Genomic DNA, 18,543 nt, shown 5'->3' on the forward strand with positions numbered 1-18,543 from the left:
AGAGTTCCAGAGTTTAGGAGCTAGAACAGAAAAAGCTCTGCCTCTCCACTTTGCCTTTGTGAACTTGGGGACCACAAGCAAATTCTTGGAAGAAGACCGGAGGGTTCTACTGGGGGAATACACACCCAGAAGGGCCCTGATACCTTCTGAGCCTGCTCCGTAAAAAGCACCATGGGCTAAGCACAGGAGTTTAAAGGTAATCCTAGAGGGGATGGGAGTTCCTGCCAAAAGTCTTGAATCATTTGAAAAGATACCATCCAGCGTATGGCCGGCCAAATGTGTGGGGCTAATGACCAGTTGACCCAAACCACATGCCGCTAGACCATCTACAAGTACTGCAGTATCCTTCGATTCTATGGCCTCTAAGTGAAAATTAAAATCGCAGAGAATACTGAAGTGGGGCTTATCAACGTAGGGGTCTATCAATTTAAGGATGTCATGGGCAAAGGTCGTTCTGGGGCCAGGAGGTCTATAACAGAGAATACCAGAGAAAGAGGCCGAGGGAAGTAAATTAATAGAGAAATATAAAGCCACAAACTTATCAGAGGGTAAAGAAAGAGGCTTAGTGCTACAAGTAAAAGTGTCTCTGAAAAGGATACCCAGGCCACCTCCCTTTCGTCCCGACCTATCCATTCTGGCCAAAGAATAGCCCTCGGGGACTGCCTCTACGAAGTCAGGGCCGGAGGTTTCAGAACCCCAGGTTTCGGTAATAAAGACCCAAAGGGGCCTTTTTTGAGAGACAAAGTCGTTGAAGGCAACATTATTACGAGCCAACGACCTAGCATTAAGGAGCAGGCCAGCCTCACTTAAATCGTTAGGAACGGGAAACTGACTTCCATATCTCCTAGATTTATTAAGACAATAATGGCGAGGGTGTATGGATCTAGAAACCCCTTTGCAACAGTTGAGATTAACCAGGTTGTCAGGAATAGAAGAGAAATGACACGGTTTAAACCCAGGTCTAAGTGCAAGAAGTGCAGAGTGGGAATATAACTCACGATTTATATGAAGAGTAAAACGTGGTCCAGCCCAACTAGCCCCTTGCGCGTCCTTAGCGCGGACGGGTGCAACTTCGGCGCACGCCTGCTGCGCGCGTCCGCTGTGCGCGGAGAAAGTCATCCCGATTAAATATGGCCGGCCCGAGTCTGGCGCACCACCTGACCGGCACCAGCCAATGGGCGCGGGGGGACTAGCTGTCTGCCGCCGTGCCCTCCACGCAAACGGGAAAACCCGCGGTGGAACGGGGCACAGGCAGGTAGGGACCAAACAACACTAAGCAAAGCACCCAATGCACAGTAAAATAATTTCCAATTAAAATGCGAGAAGTTTTAAAATTCGGCGATATATGAAAAGTAAATTCTAAAATAGCAGCAGTAAAGACCAGTTAGCAGCAAGTCAATTAAAATTATTTTAGAGCAACCGGGCATAGTAAGTCATGCACCGGTAACGAGAACCAACCGAGGATTCCAGTCGTCCCGATTAAATATGGCCGGCCCCGAGTCTGGCGCACCACCTGACCGGCACCAGCCAATGGGAGCAGGGGGACTAGCTGTCTGCTGCCATGCCCTCCACGCAAACGGGAAAACGCGCTGTGGAACGGGGCACAGGCAGGTAGGGACCAAACAACACTGAGCAAAGCACCCAATGCACAGTAAAATGATTTCCAATTAAAATGCGAGAAGTTTTAAAATTCGGCGATATATGAAAAGTCAATTCTAAAATAGCAGCAGTAAAGACCAGTTAGCAGCAAGTCAATTCAAATTATTTTAGAGCAACCGGGCATAGTAAGTCATGCACCGGTAGATTCCTTACCTTAGAATTACCCCCAGGCGTCAGACTGGATACGGAAAGTTTTTCGTCAGCAGTACCCCTGCGCGTCGGTAGGTGTCGTCTTCGGCTCCGTGCCGGTGTCGTGATCGCCGGAATGATGTCGCTGGAGTACTTAGAGGCCTCCCTCGTGCGCTGACGTCAGTTCTTCTTTTTTCCGCGCTAGCTAGCGCAGATCCGGGACGAGCACGTACCTTTATTCATTTTTCGACTAACTTTTTGGACATTTTTGTCTATCTTTGTCGAGTCGACTCGACTCCTGGTGCCAGTAGGGATGCCCGGTTTAAAGCTGTGTGACGCCTTTAACCGACTAAAGTCTGTTACCGACCCCCTCAGCCGGTGTCCCTACTGTTTGGGGGGCGACCACGATGACTAGTCGTTCCCTGACTGCCGGGCCTTGACGTCGAAGGCTAGGCGGGAGCGTTCCCGTAAGCTCCTCGAGCTCCGGCAGTCGACTCTGTGCCGCTCGAGGTCCCAGTCGGGGAGGAAGTCGAGGAACTGGTCGCGGAGCCGCAGTCATCACCGATGATCCGGATCCAAGTCCTCGCACTCGGGTAAGTCGAGGCACGTCAAAAAGAAGCAGTGTTGCTCTTCGGACTCCCCTCGCCACTCACGCAGCTCAGGAGTCGCATCCTGTCCCACACCCTCCGCTCCCTGGACTCAATGCGACTCCGGGCGATATTAGAGACTTCCTCGTTGCCAAGAGGACTCTCTTCCCGCCGTCGACACCTGCCGGCGCGGCTTCGGGCCCCACTGGGAGTCCTAACTTGCTGGCGGCTTCGGCCCCGGTGCCGTCGGCAACTTTGGTCTCGGCGTGCAGGACCCCGTGGGATCCAGGCCTGGATCCCGGTCGACGCCAGTTGACCTTATGATTTCTCCGCTGGTGCTGACCCCGGCGCCATCCTCGGACAACACCGTCCCTGGTTTTAGCCCCAGTACCGGTTCGGCGTCGGAGCAGCGCGTCTCTGACATCGATGGGTGAGCCCTTCACCTATGACCCGGCTCTGTCATTTATGCAAGTGTGGCTCACTGGTTAGAGGACGCAGACCCTGAAGCAGAGGTCAGACCTGGGACCAGGGTTCAATTCCCGACGCGGCAGGGTCTTGAGCCCAAATGTCCACGGACTCGACAATTCTCGCTTCGGTGCCTACTCGAATCACGGGTTCACACTCTGCAACTCTGGGCAATAGCTTGCTTAATCTCCACTATGCCCCCCCCCCGCGGCGAGATGCCTGGCTTTTACCTTGGGGATGCCCAGTAGGGGTTATCCCACAGGGAACAGCCAGGTTCCCAAAGCATATTTACAACAAGGGGTGGTGAGGGACAGAGTCTCTGAATTAAGCAGAATACTCTCAGCCAGGTTCCCAAAGCAAGCGCCTTGAGACCTATCGGTGATAAAGCGCTATATAAGAACCTTAGACATTTTACATTTGACATGCCTGTTAATCAGGACACGGATCAAGGGGAGGACTGGGAAAGGTCTGAGGACCCTCTGACACAGTGCCAGTTAAGTCAGGACTGAGCTGGGGATGCCAGTGGTCTAGACACTTTGCCTGACACTGGTTTTCTCTCTCCTCCCTCAGTGACTACGGAGGAGGGGGCTACTTATGCTGTGGTGTTGCGCAGGGCGGCAAAGGCCCTAGCCCTTGAGCTCCCTGCAGCAGCGTGAGGACTAACTTCCTCACCGAGGTGCTTCAACCGCCAGTCAGCTCTACGAAGCCTCTTCTGCCGTTTAATGAGGCCCTCACTGACTTTCTGATGTGCACTTGGTCCAAGCCCTCCACAGTTCTCCCTGTGGATCAGTATGTGGACCGACGCCAACGCCCGGCTCCGGGCGACCCCTGCTTTCTGTCCACCCACTCCACCCCCGAGAATCTGGTTATCCAGGCCTCCACGTCCCAGACCGCATTCCCGACCGCTCCGCCGGATCAGGAATCCAAAAGGCTAGATCAGTTTGGCAAGAAACTGTTCTTCTCGGTCAGCCTAGGATTGCGGTCCATTAACACTGCATGCCTTTTGGGCTGTTACACCCACTCTCTGGGATACGGTGGCGGACGTGCTGCCCCAGTGTCCGGCGGAGGCCCAGACACGGCTCGCCCAGGCTGTCGCTGACGGCCGAGACGCAGCACGGTATTCCATCCGATGTGGACTGGACACCACGGACTCGCTGGGCAGAGCAAATTCAACGACTGTGGCGATTACTCGTCACGCCTGGCTGAGGTCCGCCAGTTTTTCAGAACACACTCATGGACATGCCCTTTGATGGCCGTCTCCTCTTTGGCGACAAAGCAGATAGCGAGCTTGAGCGCTTTAAGGACTTCAGGGCTATGGCCAATTCCTTGGGCCTGTCGGGCCAGCGCCAGTAAACTTCTGCTTTTCGTCTCTTTCGTGGCCACGGAAGGGGCACCCCTACACGTTTGTACAGCCTCAACGTGGTCGCCGACGTGCTGCCTGCCGTGGCGGAGCAGGGGGTCAGAGAGCCGGTCAGTCCACATCAGCTCCCGCAGCTTCTGCCTCAAAGCCTTCCTAGTCCGAGCTTTCAGGCTCATTCCACTCCAGTCGGAGGCAGGGTTTGCCATCACGTACTCCACTGGCGTTCCATCACTTCGGACAGGTGGGTGCTGCAAATCATCCGAAGGGGCTACTCCCTCCCCTTTGAGGCGACACCTCCAGCCATGCCACCACAGTATCATGTCGCGGGATCACTTGCAACTTCTGCGAGAGGAAGTTACGGCCCTCTTGGCCAAGGGGGCCATCGAGCGCGTTCCTAGTCCAGAAGTAGGACGTGGTTGTTATTCCCACTCCTTTCTGGTTCCAAAGAAGGGTAAAGGGGGCCTGTGCTCTATCTTGGACCTCAGGAGCATCAACGGCTTCCTCCTGAAGGAGAAGTTCAAGATGCTGACTTTAGCTCAGGTTCTGGCTGCCGTAGACCCTGGAGACTGGATGGTAGCTTTGGACTTGCAGGACACCTATTTCCATATTCATGTCCTGCTGGCCCACCGGCGTTACATGCAGTTCATGGTAGGCCACGAGCACTTTCAGTTTACCGTGCTCCCCTTCTGCCTTACCAGTGCCCCCCGGGTGTTCACTAAAGTGATGGCAGTGGTTGCAGCTCATCTGCGCAGATTAGGGATTCCAGTCTTCCCCTATCTCGACCACTGGTTGTTGAAGGCGGGCTCGCCCCAGACAGTCGTCTTCCACCTCCAGAGTACGGCCGGTCTCCTGCACTCGCTGGGGTTCTCCATCAACGTGCCGAAGTCACACCTGAGTCCCTCTCAGAAGATCCTCTTCATCGGAGCGGTTCTACACTCGCGCAGTTTTGGGTGTATCCTCCTGAGCAGCGGGTTTGGGATATTCAGGATCTGTTTCCAATCTTTCAGCCTTTATCCAGAGTTTCGGTCAGAATGACCCTGCTGCTCCTGGGGCAGATGGCCTCCTGCATCCTGCTGGTACATCACGCCAGGTGGCGGATGCGGGCTCTCCAGTGGGACCTGAAGTTCCAGTGGGCACAGCATCAGGGCAACCTGACTGACCACGTCCTGATCTCGAAGGGCACTGCGAGACAGCTGCAGTGGTGGCTCATGGACCGCGATTGGGTCAGTGGCAGATCCCTCTCCCTTCCCCAACCGGAGCACACAGTGGTGACGGGTGCGTCCCTCCTAGGATGGGGTGGCCACATGGGACAGGCGGAGATCCGAGGCCTCTGGTCTCCGGCTCCATATCAACCTTCTGGAGCTGCGGGCGATCCGACTTGCACTGAAGGCATTCCTTCCCTCTGTCCGGGGAAGTGTAGTGCAGGTGTTCACGGACAACACCACCGCCATGTGGTACTGCAACAAACAAGGGGGGGTGGGGTTGTGGACCCTCTGTCAGGAGGCTCTGCGCCTCTGGACATGGCTGGAATTTCAGGGCATCACCCTGGTGGTTCAACACCTTGCAGGTTCGCCGAACACCAGGGCGGACGAACTCAGCCGCCGGTGCATGATCGATCACGAATGGCGTCTGTACTCGGACGTGGCGCAAGGTCTCTTTCAGCAGTGGGGAGAGCCTTGGTTAGATCTATTCGCCACCGAAGAGAACGCGCAATGTCTTCAGTTCTACGCGTTGGAATTTCCAAGGCGGCACTAGCTCGGCGATGCTTTTCGTTGCGAATGGAGTTGCGGTCTGTTGTACGCCTTTCTGCCTATCCCACTTCTGCCCAGAGTGCTGAAGAAGATCAGGCACGACCGGGCCCAAGTCATCCTTGTGGCTCCGGATTGGGCACGAAGATACTGGTATCTCGAGCTACTCAGAATGTGAATCGATCCCCCGATTCGGCTGCCTCTTCAGGAGGACCTTCTGTCATAGCAGCAGGGAACAGTCCTCCACCCGAACCTGTCCAGCCTCCACCTCCATGCGTGGAGATTGAGCAGCGACAGTTGAGGCCATTTGACTTGCCTCCTGAAGTCTGTGATGCTATTCTGCCAGACAGGCGTCCCCCCACAAAAACGGTATATGCCTGCAGGTGGAACAAATTTGTGGCATGATGCACAGCAAAGGCTGTGGATCCTCTCTCTGCCCCTCTTTCAGAGGTTTTCCTCTTTCTTCTTTCTGTCGCCCAGCAGGGCTCTGTCCTGGGCACTATCAAGGGCTATCTTTCGACCATTTCAGCCTTCTTGTGGCTTCCTGGTCAGCCTTCTATTTTCAAGTTCCTTGTTGTAAATAGATCCTGAAACTGAACTCGGACAAGACGGAAGTCCTCATCCTGGGATCTTCACCCTCCGCCTGGGACGACTCCTGGTGGCCCCCAGCCCTGGGCACCGCACCCAAGCCAACCTACCACACACGCAACCTGGGCTTCATCCTGGACCCCTCCCTCTCGATGACCAGACAAGTCAACGCCGTCTCCTCATCGTGCTTCAATACCCTGCGTATGCTTCGCAAGATCTTCCGCTGGATCCCGACCGAGACCAGGAAGACTATCACCCAGGCACTCGTCACCAGCAGACTGGACTACGGAAACGCCCTCTACGCCGGAACCACAGCCAAGCTACAGAAAAGACTCCAGCGCATCCAGAACGCCTCCGCCCGACTCATCCTGGATGTCCCCCGACGCAGCCACATCTCCAGCCACCTGAGGAACCTGCACTGGCTCCCCGTCGACAAGAGGCTCACGTTCCGGCTCCTCACCCACGCACACAAGTCTCTCCACGACCTGGGCCCCAAGTACCTCAACGACCGCCTGACCTTCTACACGCCCACCCGCCAGCTACGGTCCACCAGCCTCGCCCTCGCAGCCGTACCACGCATCCGAAGAGCCACCGCCGGAGGAAGATCCTTCTCTTACCTGGCTGCCAAGACTTGGAACTCCCTCCCCATCCACCTTCGGCTGACCCAGGACCATCTCGCCTTCAGGAAACAACTCAAGACCTGGCTGTTCGAGCAGTAGCATACCCCTCCCCCCAAGCGCCTTGAGACCCTCCCGGGTGAGTAGTGCGCTATACAAATGGCATGATTGATTAAGTACAGAGACGGGCAAAGGATCTTTAGGGGATCCAGATTTGATGTTATTAAGAAGTTTTATTAGAGTGTCTAATTTCAGCCTAGGCCAGAAATCAATGAAGCCGCCCGAGGTATCAGTTGACTTCATTTGGTTACTGCAGTTTTTGTGGGCGACAAGAAGAATAGGTGATTCAATCGGGTAAGGAGACACTTATCTTGCGCAAGCACAATGTCTTGGTAGATTGTTTTCAACTTTTTGTACAAAAAAAGTAGCCAGTGTCTCGCATTGCTGCTTATTTAGTGACAGGGGCGAAGCAATAGTTTTTGAGCCTGCAAGCTCCTTCACCATTTTAAGCAATTTGGGGGGTCAGAAATAGTAGAAGACACATAGTCAGCTCGAGCTTTTCTGCAAAGGTTATGATATTTTTTTATCTTGGTTTTATAGACATTTTTAGATTCAAGCGTGTAGCTTTTTCTCCACCTTCGCTCCAACGCTTTGCAGTCAGATTTTTCTTTTTTCAGCAGTTCAGCTGTGCTGGGGGCCGGTGATTGTTAATTTTTTTATTAGAAAGTGGTAGGCAAGTGTTTATTGCTGTGAGAAGCCATTTCTGCACTGAGGTGGATAGTGAGTGAACTGATTGTTTAGAGCAGGGAAGGTGAGAATTTAAAAAAGTGTTCAGGGTAGTAATATCCAGTTTTTTCCAATTACTAATTTGCACAATTTGATCCGTGGGGGTTAATACCACATTAGCTGGGATTGTTAGGGAGAAACCAACAAGATAGTGATCGGACCAACATATTGGCAGTGCAGGCGAACATGTAATCTCAGGGAGATTAGAAAAAATAGGGTCAAGTAAATGACCCGCCTCATGCGAAGGTCCAGAGTTGAGCAAGTTGACGTTAAGGTAGGCCAAGTCATAGATAAACTCAGTGCTCGTTTTACAAACCGGATTTTCTAAATAAATATTTAAGTCCCCTAGGAGGGAAAAGTTAGCTGTTTTCATAACCAGGGGAGTTATAAATTCAGGAAAGGCAGGAGCCCAGGAGGAGACAGGGGCAGGGGATTGATAAACAAGTGCACCGGAAAACATAGATTTGGGAGTAAAAAACAACTTAAATAAGGCTGCTTCACAATTGGGAATCGGTAGATGTGTAAATTTGCATTGATACTCTTTTTTAAAAATAATGGCGATGCCACCCCCTGTTTTAGTGGTGCGATCTATCCTGACTTTTGCGTAATTGTCAGGGACAGCAACCGTAATGCCAGGTAGCGCCCACTGCGAGTTGAGGGAAGCATGCAAATTTATACCACCTGACGAGAGCTAGTCTGCCGACCTCGATTGTGCGTGAGGCCCTAGGAATGCTCCCCTTCTGGTCTACGCCGTAGTTTCCCTCCACTCAAACGGAAGAATCTGTGGTGGACCCGGGGAAAGGCGCTAGGCGACCGGCTGTGACAGTACCAATATGCTCAGGTAAGGAATGCGTGCTGATTTAAAGTATGAACAGTGATTTATTTTAAAAACAGTGAAGTTAAAAGCAGTGCACAATTTTACAAGCAATTTAGCAGATTACTCAATAGGCAAGTGGTAGAGGTTGCTGCAAGCCCTTTACCAGGCGCTTCGTACCTCAGACTCTGACAAATGACTTAGCCTCTAGCGCGTCCTCTAGGATAAGGCATCTATAGCTGCAACGATCTGTTGCCCAGAGATCGATGGCTTATGACATAATGTGAGATCCAATTTATATAGCGTTGCACAGCTAAATCGGGAAAGAAGTGTCCTGGGGATAACATGAGCACATAAATATCAAAATCCCACAGCCCCTGAACATGAACAGAAAGGTTTTGATTTGTTTCCTGAAAGAACTCATGTTTTCTTGGGCGCACGGGGCAGGTGGGAGGGTATTCCATTCCAGGTACCTGCAGTCACCACAGGCAGAGAGCTGCCATCTATTCTGATTTGTGTAAACAGAGAGTTTAGTCAGCAAAGCATGATGGGATCTCACCCCTCGGCCAGCTGATACCAGGCAAAAGGCGAGGTCATATAAGAATGAATCCCCTGATTGTAGAGCGTTCATGACATAAAGTGCTTTATATTGACATCTGTTCAGGACAGGAAGCGGTTGCAATTTGACCAGTTTGTTGACCTTGATTTAATTAACCTCAGAACAAGCCCAACTGCTGTTTTTGTAGCAGCAGCAATCTATGTAGGCGATATTCAGATATGCCTACGTATACAGTGATGCAGGAATCCATTCTCGATAGAATCAGAACCTGTACCAGGTCCCTCCTAGATAAAGCAGGGATTAAAGGAAGTATTTTTCTGGTAACTTTCAGCAGTCAAAAGCCTGTAGAGCAGGTGATTTTAATGTATCCTTTTAGGAACAGATGCAAGTCCACCCAAACTTCCAGTTTCCTGACCTGATGGAATGGGGTGGGCAGAGCTTTCAAAGACACCGGCCGCCACCCTTGTGCCATGAGGCTCCGGTCCCAAATACCACTATTTCCGTTTTTCCACTGTTTAGCGCCAGGGAGTTTGAGCTCATCCAATCAGCGACTTCCTGGAGGCAGCTCCTGAAATTAGTGAGCATTTTATCTGTATTTAATTCTAAACCAATGATTTGTGTACATTCGAGTAGAGAGGTGATATTGAATGGCTCCATCAGGCGTATTTTCTTCTAATCTAATGATTTGTGTATCTTCGAGTAGATGTGATATCGATTATCGAATGACTCGGTCACGTGTATTTTCTTCTATCTAATGATCTGTGTATCATTGAGTAGAGGTGATATCGATTATCGAATGACTCGATCAGGTGTATTTTCTTCTATCTAATGATCTGGTTATCATTGAGTAGATGTTATATCGATTATCGAATGACTCGATCAGGTGTATTTTATTCTAATCTAATGATCTGTGTATCATCGAGTAGAGGTGATATCGAATGACCCGATCAGGCTGGCCAAGTGAGCCATGTAAAGGTTGAAAAGATTGCGGCTCAAAACCAGCCGGGGGGAGGGGGAATTGTCTTAGGGGTTGATCTGAAGTTAGCTGAGGCCACCGCTTGGGTCAGATCTTTCAAAAAGGATAAGAATCAAGCAGGCACTTTTTCCAAAGACCCACCATCTCCAATCTCTGTAGTAATGTGGAGTGGGAGATGGTGTCAAAGGCTTCTGATAGATCTAATCAGATCAGAGCCCCCACCTCCCCACCCCCATACATAATGTCTCTAATATCCCACGTGGCTTTAGCTCTTTTGGAGCCCTCGATGGACTTTGGGCAGAAGTTGGTGGGACTCAAGGTATTTGGTGAGCTGCTTGTTCACCGTGGCCTCGGTTAGTTTGGTGAACATCAGGAACAGAGAGACAGGCCGATCCTTAGAGTTAGAACTGCTGTGACTACTGGAGCAGACATCTGGAAGTAATGTTGTCTAAAACACTGTGATTGGCTGCACGCTGGGGTGCAACGGAGGGCAAGAACAAGAAGGTTGGGTTTGGATGTGTCCCAGAGTAATTACCAGTGGCAGAGATGAATTCAAACATTCCACCCATCATTTTTCTTATTCATGAATACGCCAGGTGTGCCCAGATGTGGGTCCCGTGCTTGCTGCACCGCTGGAATCAAGCCGCACCCTACAGTCAGAGCCCAGATAGGTTGAAACCTGTCTTGGGTTGCTTGTGTTCAGAAACGATCTGAATTGGCTCTTCAGGCTGGACTGCTCCTATTTGAGGGAGTCTAAAGCTGATTTACATATGTCTGCTTCCTGTTTGAGGTGGCATTGTGAGCCAACAACCAATTGATCTCCCTCTACGGCTTGGCCTGGTGAGGATCTGGACGGCAGCTGGTGTCTAGTGAGGAAGAGAATGTGATCAGGGACTGTTGAGGACCAGGACGTGAGCCGGGGCCTTGTGAGGACCAGGGCGTGAACCAGGGCCTTGTGAGGACCAGCACGTGAGCCGGGGCCTTGTGATGACCAGGACGTGAGCCGGGCCTGGTGGACCAGGATACTGATTCGACTCTCTCTCCCTTAGAGAGGCCAGACTAAACACCTGGTTTGTCCTCTCTTACAGGTCCAGGGAAGGGCCAGTCCAGAGATCCAAGGACACCAGAGACTGGGGCGCTGGACTTGCATCCCCTGTTTTTCATTGTATTTCTCCCTGAAACAGATAAAACTGAGAGAAATCTCCTTGAGAGAGATTCATATTATCCCAGATATCACTGGACTCACAATCTGCAGAAAGAGGATGAGCATGAAAGTCCTTGCGCATGAACTGTTCTACTCGTCTCTGCCACGATGCCCCGGGAGGTGCCAAATATTTCCGTAGAGTGACCCCCCCGAATATTCATGTCTGTACATTCATGTAATACGTAAGTGCAATTTGGGGGTTGTAGTCTTGGTTACTTCACTAAAGACAGCTTGGAGGAGATGTGTGCCTTTGTCAGGAGCCGTCTGTGGCTCTGTGGTAACTTCAGATACTTTTCGAAAACTCGGATTATGAGCTCTTAAAATAAAATGATATGTCTGAAAAGGAGCATCTCTGGGCGGTGAGAGCAGCGGCTGAGGTGGTCCACATTCTTCATACAAAGAGAACAGGACAGGCCTCACCTCCTACTACAGAGCAGGTTTCATCCCAGTAGACGACATGCCTCCACTCCTCTGCATCCTCCTGGACAGACCTCAACCACTCTGCACCCCTCCCGGATACGCCTCACCTCCTCTGTACCCCCAGCTCAGGACAGGTACCACCTCCTCTACACCCCTGGACAGGCCTCACCTGCTCTTAACCCCCTAGACAGGACATGCTTAACCTCCTCTGTACCCCGGACAGGCCTCGCCTCCTCTGCTCCCCCTGGACAGGCATCTCCCCTGCACCCCTCAGGACAGGCATCACCTCCTCTGCACCCCCGGACAGGCCTCACCTCCTCTGCACGCCCCGGGACAGGCCTCACCTCCTCTGCACCCCCTGGGACAGGCCTCACCTCTTCTGCTCCCCCTGGACAGGCATCTCCTCTGCACCCCTCAGGACAGTCATCACCTCCTCTGCACCCCTGGACAGGCCTCACCTCCTCTGCTCCCCCATACAGGCCTCGCCTTCTCTGCACCCCTGGACAGGCCTCACCTCCTCTGCACCCCTCAGGACAAGCATCACCTCCTCTGCACCCCTGGACAGGCGACGCCTCCTGCGCACCCCCGCGGAACAGACCTCAACTCTTCTGCACCAGCTTCGCAGGCCTCATCACCTCTGCACCCCTGGACAGGCCTCACCTCCTCTACTCCCCCTGGACAGGCCACCTCCTCTCCTCCCCCTGGGGAGGCTTCACATCCTCTGCACCTCTTGGACAGGCGTCACCTTCTTTGCAACCCCCCCCCTGAAAAGGACATGCCTCACCTCCTTTGCACCCTTTGGACAAGCCTCACCTCCTCTCTACCCACCTGGACAGGCTTCACTTCCTCTGCACCCCAGACAGGCCTCACCTCTTCTGCACCCCTGGACAGACCTCTCCTCTACTGCATCCCTGGACATGTCTCTCTACCTCTGCACCCCTGGACAGGCCTCACCTCCTCTGCCCCCTGGGCATGTCTCCCCTCCTCTGCACCCCTGGGCAGGCATTGCTTCCCCTGCACCCCTAGACAGGCCTCTCATCATGCACCCCTGGACAGGCGTTCCCTCCTCTGAGCCCATGGACAGGCCTCATCTTCTCTGTTCCCCTGGACAGGCCTCACCTCCTCTGCACCCTGGACAGGCCACTCCTCCTCTGCTCCCCTGGACAGGCCTCACCTCCTCTGCACCCCTGGACAGGCCTCACCTCCCCTGCACCCCTGGACAGGCCTCACCTCCCTGCACCCCTGGACAGGCCTCACCTCCTCTGCACCCCTGGACAGGCCTCACCTCCCCTGCACCCCTGGACAGGCCTCACCTCCCCTGCACCCCTGGACAGGCCTCACCTCCTCTGCACCCCTACACAGGCCTTTCCTCCTCTGCACCCCTGGAAAGACCTCACCTCCTCTGCACCCCTGGACAGGCCTTTCCTCCTCTGCACCCCTGGACAGGTCTCACCCCTCCGCACCCCTAGATAGGCCTCACCTTCTCTGCGCCTCTGGACAGGCCTCATCTCCTCTGCACCCCTGGACAGCCTCACCTCCCCTGCACCCCTGGACAGGCCTAACCTCCCCTGCACCCCTGGACAGGCCTCACCTCCTCTGCACAGGCCTCTCCTTCTCTAACCCCTGGATAGGCCTCACCTCCTCTGCACCCCTGGACAGGCCTCACCTCCTCTGCACCCCTGGACAGGCCTCACCTCCTCTGCACCCCTGGACAGGCCTCACCTCCTCTGCACCCCTGGACAGGCTTCACCTCCTCTGCACCCCTGGACAGGCCTCACCTCCTCTGCACCCCCCTGGACAGGCCTCTCCTTCTCTAACCCCTGGATAGGCCTCACCTTCTCTGCACCCCTGGACAGGCCTCACCTCCTCTGCACCCCTGGACAGGCCTCACCTCCTCTACCCCTGGACAGGCCTCCCCTCCTCTGCACCCCTGGACAGGCCTCACAACCTCTGCACCCCTGGACAGGTCTCACCTCCTCTGCCCCTCCTCTGGTGAGGACCAGGACATGAGCCAGGCTCAGCAGGAGGAAGAGCTGAGCTCTTCTGACGTCACCATGAATGCCAGGCCGGGGAAATCTGATCCATGGATTAATAAATTGCAGCCAAGTGAGTAAACAGCTCTCCTACCTGAGCAGAAACCTGTCCAGGCTCTCTCCTCCTCCTGGGGGGGCAGATCTGGGGTCTGAGGGGGGGCAGATCTGGGGTCTGTGAGGGTCTGAGGATGAAGGTATCTGCCCACCAGACAGGGCTCCTTCCTCCTCTGCTGCAGGCTGCACACACCAGGAGAGGCCGGAAGTGATGTCAGCCTCCGTTGCTGGTGCTGTCTCTGCCGCCGCTGACCCGGAAGAGGAAACCCTTCTCCCTTCATCACGCTCAGTGGGTTTCATCAGCAGGAGAGCCCTCTGGTGGCCGCTGACAGAACCGCCGCCTCCAGGCTCCAGGAGTGAATACATTTCACACAAACAAGCATTTATACCTGCAAAGACCTGGGATTTCCAATGTCACAGACGTGAATGTTTTTAAGGGTCCGACAGTTCAAGTACAGGGCCTCACACTTTGCTGCTGTAAAAAAGTACAAGCTACTCACTTGTTGCTGACCTCCTGTTCGGACCTTGGGGAAGTTGGACCCTTGCTGTGTTGCTGGTGGGGCTGTGTGGACACTGCAGGCGCCGTGCCTGCTTGCCGGTGAGCTGCTGACCACCTCCATTCCGCTGCGGGACTGCGAGGCGATCGAACCAGCTGCAGCCTCTTCCCGCAGCGGCCACGCCCCCTTGACATTGGAAACTATAACCTTTCGCAGCACCCGCTGCGCGGGTGCTACTCACTTGTTGCTGACCTCCTGTTCGGACCTTGGGGAAGTTGGACCCTTGCTGTGTTGCTGCTGGGGCTGTGTGGACACTGCAGGCGCCGTGCCTGCTTGCCGGTGAGCCGCTGACCACCCCCATTCCGCTGCGGGACTGCGAGGCAATCGAACCAGCTGCAGCCTCTTCCCGCAACGGCCACGCCCCCTTAACTGCTGAAGGTTATAAGAGCAGTCTGGGCTTTCCGCGAAGCGGGACGTGCGCGGGACAAAGCTTGGGGCTAAGCGCGGGCAAAGGGCGGGCCCTCTGAGGCCCTCGTAGGCCAGTGTAGGCTGGGCTGGGCCTACTCTCTTTCGCCTGCTTTGTACTGGATCTGTGGACCTTGATATAGGCGACGGACATGGCATCGCCGGCTGTGGAGGGAATCACTGGGAAGGTGGCGGGAGCCAGAAATGGGACTTTGGACAATTATTTTTCTAGGGCACCGGGTGATGGGGATAAGGAAACCTCCCTGGCTGAGCGTAGGGCTGAGCGTCGTCGCTCTATTGAGAACATGAAAAATAGGCCCCTTACCGACACCACTCTTCATCTTGTCGCCCAGGAGGGAGGCTCATCAAACATTAGTGAGGATCTATTATCTCAGGATGGCGTCCCTCTCTTATTGCGGGATTGTATTCCCAACCCCTGTTTGCCTCCCGACCAGGATTCAAGTGCCTCCCCCCTCCCCAGTCTCAGTTGTATGGCTGTTGATCTAACCACCCAGATCCCCACTGCAGTAAAGCCAAGGAAAACGAAGCCGAAGCAAGTAGTAGTGGTTGAGATGCATGGCCCACCTCCAAATAAGAGAAGAAGGAAGTTGAGGGGAGGGCAGGGTAAATCCCAAATCCCCCACTCCGATTTCGGGAAAGCTTCAAAGCCCCCTCCCATCCCTGATAGGGCAATAGTGGAGGTGCCAGAAGTTCCATCTGTCAGGGGTACCAACATCACAGACCATGACAATGCTCCTGGGGATACACCACCGAATGCATTACCCCCCGTTACTTCTTTAGGGAACCTGGAATTTTTACTTAGGTCATTGCTCCTGCCCATCAGTGAGAGCATAAAGAAAGAGGAGATTAGACTCCCCATCTTGGAGACTGCCATAAGTAGTATGAAAACCTCGGCTATTATCCTAGGTAGACTCTCTGAGTCTAATTCTCCCTCTAATCCTCCTCCTAACTCTCAAATCCTTCCAACTAACTTAGGACCTCCGTTAGTGATTACTGCTGCCCCCCCCTCCGCCACCTCTTATGGTCAACACAGCCCCGATACAAAATAGCAAACCTATGATTCCACCTTTGCAACCAGTAGGTCCAGTCCACCCTACGACCGCTTCCAATGGGGCTATATTGTAAATGTAGTTGAGCTTATATAGCGCACAGCTACCCGCAGTGGGTTTCCCGGCGCTTGCTTAGGGAACCCGTCCTGGTATTCCCCTGTGAGATATCAGGGTATCCACAAGGTGAAAGTCAGGCATCCCGCCGCGAGGGGCCGTTGTGGATATTAAGCAAGCTATTGCCCAGAATCGCAGAGTGTGAACCCGTGAGTCGAGGAGGCACCGGGGCGAGAATTATCGAGTCCGTGGAATTTTTAGCCCAAGACCCGCCAAGGCGGGGAATTGAACCCTGGTCCAGGACCGATCTCAGCTTCCGGGTCTGCTGCCTCTAACCCCTGAGCCACACTTCTCCACTTCAATGACTATATAGCTCCCCCACCCCCTGAAAAGCCTGCCCTTAGACCACGTATACCCGATCTGCCCCCTGAGGCCAATCGCTTCATGGTAGTCATGGCTGGGGTCCCCCCTCTTGAGGCGGGCGAAGGTGAGAACTTTCACTCACTTAAAAGTAAAGTCATCAAATGGCTGAACTGGAATAGACCCCTCCCGGCCCATTTTAATAATGAAATTATCATGGTGAGAAGGGTACCTTGGCTGGGTAAAACCAGAAAATCTATAACTGGGGATTGTATTATGGTGAGCTTTCGAGACCCTAGGACAGTTCTACACATATGTGCCGGGTTTAATAGATCTCTCGATTCCACCATTCAGACATTGCCAGTGTCTTTCTCCTTCCCCCCTACCCATATGCACCATGACCAAGTCCTAGGTAATTGGACGAGGGTTGAGCGGAGGGGTAAATTTCGTGGGTATGAAGCAAGACCGGTTTTTCTGCCCCCGGAGACCCCCTTCTGTGATTATAACCGATTCAACTGTCTTAACAGGCTGGATGGTGTTGACTGACTGCCTCCAGCCCTAGTTACCACCACCCTCATTACTGGTAATGGTCTAGTTGTAACATCGGGTACCAGCTCTTCTTTCATTTCCCAACCTGTAATGCCTCCTACTGCTGTCCCGGTGTACTCACCTTCCCAGGGAATAGAAACCATCGGTAATGGTCTAGTTGTAACATCGGGTACCAGCCCTTCTTTCATTCCCCCACCTGTAATGCCTCGTACTGCTGTCCCGGTGTACTCACCTTCCCAGGGAATAGAAACCATCGATAATAATTTAGTTGCAGATATGGGCCAATGTCTAGTAGCCGTAACACCTTCCATCTTTACACTGGTGCACATACTTTCTCAGGGAGCTAATTCACCCGTCCCTGCCCATTTTCCTGCTACGATGGTTCCCCCAGTTGCCAACAAGCCCCCAATCTCCAATGTACCCGAGACCATTGAACCATCCCCCTGTTTCCCTGGTTTTAAATTTGCCAGTTGGAATGTTGCAGGTTGGAGCCGGCAAATGTCGTCCTTGGGCTGGAGCGAAATCCTTTCTGATTTTGATGTTTTATGTCTACAAGAGACTTGGGTAACCACTGATATCAACCTCGATGGATTTGTGTCATATAACAACCCGGCACAAAGGTCCAATATGGGCAGGGCCAAAGGGGGGCTAGTAATTCTACTTTCTGTGAATCTCCCTGTTTGTATGAAATTACACCAGTCTGTGGGTCACCATTCACAAATTTTAATTCAGGAACATGTAAGGGACCATGCAACTACGTTGATTAACCACTACGACAATTTGTTTGATGCTTCTAATACTACTGTGGTGGATGAGTTGGGTTTAGCCGTGAGTAACATTCGTAAGGGCATTCATAAATCTTTCGATATCATCTGGGGAGGGGATTTTAATATTCGTACCTGTCCCCATTCATTTACCAGAATTTGTGGTTTTGATGGGGATAATGGGGAAAACCGGGCACATTTTATTCACTCATCCTATGGTGATTCTCTTAATTCCTTTATGTTAAATATGGACCTTATGATTCACCCTCCGGCTGCAGATGCTGATGGTAACTCTGTCCCAACCTTTGTAGGATTGAATTCGGCCTCTGTTATCGATCATTTATTGGTTTCTACACATTTTGTCCCTTTTTGTACGGTTCCCATTGTTACCGACCTTGGAAGTAGCGATCATAATGCTATTACCATGTCGATCTCTGTCTGGGGGCTACCAGTTAAGACCCAACGCTTGATAATTGAAGATGTAACCCCCTGTAGGCAGAATGGTATCCGTATTAAATGGTGTATGGGTAACTCCGAGAAGCTGCAGCTTAAAATCATAGAAGCAGGGTTTGCTGCAATATATAAATGTTTGGATCCAGAGGAATCCCTTGAGTGCATTATAGTTGATTTTGTGGAGTTAGGCACAATTATAAAAAGATGTCTTACCATTACCAAAGGCCAAATTAAGAAGGAAAATGTTGGTTGGTTTGATAGTGTGTGCACCAAATCTCTCCGGGAACTCAAGCAGGCACTCAGAGACAGGGAGGCTATTATATCCCTTAGAC

The sequence above is a fragment of the Lissotriton helveticus genome (genome assembly GCF_964261635.1).
Source record: "Lissotriton helveticus chromosome 1_1 unlocalized genomic scaffold, aLisHel1.1 SUPER_1_unloc_14, whole genome shotgun sequence".
Classification (NCBI taxonomy): Eukaryota; Metazoa; Chordata; class Amphibia; order Caudata; family Salamandridae; genus Lissotriton; species Lissotriton helveticus.